The sequence below is a fragment of the Lindgomyces ingoldianus genome, assembly GCF_010093535.1.
Source record: "Lindgomyces ingoldianus strain ATCC 200398 unplaced genomic scaffold BDR25scaffold_28, whole genome shotgun sequence".
Classification (NCBI taxonomy): Eukaryota; Fungi; Ascomycota; class Dothideomycetes; order Pleosporales; family Lindgomycetaceae; genus Lindgomyces; species Lindgomyces ingoldianus.
The window spans coordinates 820013-823430 of record NW_022985189.1 but is presented as its reverse complement, the minus strand read 5'-3'; positions in this window follow the sequence as shown (position 1 = coordinate 823430).

Below are 3418 nucleotides of genomic sequence, written 5' to 3'. Positions count from 1 at the left end.
CCCTAAATAATATATATCTTGTATAAAAGTTTAGCTTTAGATTAAACTAATTAATTTAAAGTAAACTTAAATATATTAAGGTTTTTTTTAAGTCTATTACTATAAATAGCACTTTATAAGTCTAAACTTTTTTTAAAAAGTCTACTATTTTTATGTTTACAACTGTAAAGCTATAGATAGTAAAGTCTAATTTATTAAGTGCCTTTAGAAAGACACTGTTACGGCCAACAGTCAGACCGTAATGACCCAACTGGCTGTCCCACACAGCCCGAACGACGTCGGATGGAAGACGCTTAGCCCCGCGCTGAGCGAATCACGTGACAGGACGGATGAGGAATGGCTCCGGCTTTTAGACAAAAGCCTGGCGGAATGCATCATCCAATAAGCTATGTAGGCTTGCAGGCTTGCAGGCTATGCAGGCTGTACGGAAACCAGCATGCAAGCATGCAGAGCATGCAAACCCCATGTATATAGACTCAATCACAACTATAGTTAGAAGGTTGTGATTACCATTTAGTCTTTACCTACTTAATAGACTAAGAGGCATTAAAACCTTTACAAAGAGGACATTGCCGCCTTGTATATCTTGCACTATATATACCTCCACTCCTATCCCCACAGATCAGGTTTACTAGCTACCCATACAGCTGCTAGGTCAAACCACAACCTGCCTTCCCTTTATTCCGCCTACCCTATACCCTGCTCGACGGACTGTACACCCGATCCAGCTAAGTCCTATCCCCTACCCGCTCACAACACCTTAGGCCGTCGTACTCCCGAAAATACCATTTCGCCGGAGTAAGGATTGTAACAGACACCTAGTAGGGGCTTAATCTTAAGATTCTACTTCTTAGCTATTATAGTAGATAGGATGTTTAATTAAGCTTCTTTATCTACTATAGCCTAAAAGTCTTTTAATAACCTTATGCTTACTATTACTATTAATAAGGTTAACTTTTTTAGGTATAATAAGTTTTAAAGGCTTTTAAGCTTTTTTTTATTACTTTTTAAAGTAATATAAGCTAGAAGGAAAAAGCTTAGTTTTTTTAGCCTTACTTTTTTCTTTTTTACTTATTTTTATTAGACTTGTTCTTATTTTTGTTCTTTATAGAATAATTTAGGGAAATATAACTTAGCTACTTATAATTCTAGTAAGTAACTTTTATTTTATTAAATTTTTAGCTTTTTTTTAGCTTTTTTTTTTAGCTTTTAAGCTTTTTTTTAATCTTTTTTAGGCTTTTTTAAGTCTTTATTAGCTAAAAGTAAGGTAAAATGTCTTTATATTCCCTTCTTTTTTAACTTTAGCCTCTTTCTCTTATATAGGCAGCAGTAGGATATATTACTCTACTTCTTTACCTAAGCTAGCGTCTCTTACTTACTCTATAGGATATACATTAAATTATGCTTAATCTTATTAGATAGTGCGCTACTAAAGTCTACTATTCTTTTATTTAAGCCTTTTTTATTAACATTAGTTTATAATAGCTTAAGGTAGGCTAAAAGTTTAGTTAAAAACTAATTAAGTTATTATTTATAGTTTTTTATAGTGTTATAAGCTGCTCTTTTTTATTGTACTAAAGTTTTTAATATATTAAGCATTTTGTTTTTAAGATCTTGCTATGTTAGTAACTATAATAAGTTAATAAGCTTTAAATAAGCGTAGTATGTCTTTTATAGTAATTATAGTGTCTTATTAATGTATTATAGGCTAAAAAAGATCTTTTATAATTCTTAAGTAAAGCTTAATAGACTCTTTTAATAATAGTTTTTATTATTCTTATACTACTAGTTGTAGTCTGCTCTATTCTTTTTTTTATATTAGTGCAGTAGTTTAGAACGTAGTAGGTTTACTTAGTCTTAAGTAAGTTTTAGTATAATAATGTTTAATATAGTTAGCAACTTATTAAGTGTATTTATATTGCCTGCTTTAAATTAATAATAGATTTTTATTATTTTAGCTAGTTTTTACGCTTTCTGCTGCTCTTACAGCTACGCGTAGGCTTCTACTAAAGCCTAATTTACAGGGGTGGACTGTGTGTTGCTTAGTTCTGCACTAGCCCTTTTAACCCTTTCTACGCCCTAATTACCTTCTAGATAGCTTAATAAGCTTAACCTATAAGAATTTTTATTATCCCCTTTACTTATCTCTTGCTCTGTTTCTCCCTGCGTTAGTATTAACCCTAGTTAAGTATTACTAGAAGTAGTAGTTTTAGCTAGCTTTTTAAGTAATCTTTAAGCGCTAGTGTGAAGCTATGTGGAGCACCAAAGACATGAGGAACTGGATTGAATATATTCCTAGAGGAGTCCTTTGCGGGAGTCTATATATATGCGAAATAAGTGGGTGGGTCTTAGCAACAGACTATGGTGCTGATGCATCTGCCGATGCATCCGACCATCGTGTGACGACACATCCGACACATCCGACTATCGTGTGACCATGCTGACGATGCATCCGAGTCATCAATGCAAACAGCTAGTTACATCTAATTTTTCTCTAGTGTTTTATGTTAACACTATTTTATAAGAATGTTGCCCTTAAGCAGTATGCTAGCTTATAGAGTAATTTAAATATAAAGATAGAATAGTAGATAGCACTAATAGCACTAAGAGTAAGGTTTTAGAGAAAGATAAAAGTGTATTATAAGAGAGACAAATTGCTGCTAAGCCTTACTTATTAGAATTTATGCTTATATACAAAGCACAGATTATATGACCTCTAAACAGGTTGGGTGAGGCTGTACTAGCCCGTTCTGGGACATCCGGCCTTACACTTTCTTTTAAAACAAAGAAGGTGTTTAGCAGCATTAATACTTTTAAAAAAGCCCTTATAATAATTTATAGGCTTATAGATAAAAAAAATAGTAGTAAATAAAATAAATACTCTACACTAAAAAAAGCATAGTCTATTACTATGTAGTACACTTCTGCAAATAACTAGCTATCTGCAGATAGACTAACTAGAAGGCCTTATATATAACGTTTTATAAAGGACTTTATAACATAATTAAAGATAAATTTATATATAATAAAAAACTAATAACTTTAAAAAAGTTTATTAAAATAGTAACACTTTATAATAACTAGCATAAAAAGTGTAAAATAAAAAAAATAAAGTAAGACAACTTAAAGGCCTAAGCTAGCACTTAAAAGAAGAACTGTTACTATAAAAACAACTAATAAATCGTAGTTACACAAAACACACACTTAGTACCTTCTAAAATAAAAGTAAAGTTTTTAAAAAAAAAGTAACAGGCTACTACCAATAAAGAAATAAAAAAAGCAGCTTTAAAAAAAAGCTTCTCTAAACTATAAAAACGTAGGCTACTTCTATTAAAAATGTCTAAACTTTAAAAAAGTGAAAAATAAAAATACTACTATAATATTAAAAGCTATTACTATAAAATAGAGCTTTATAAAA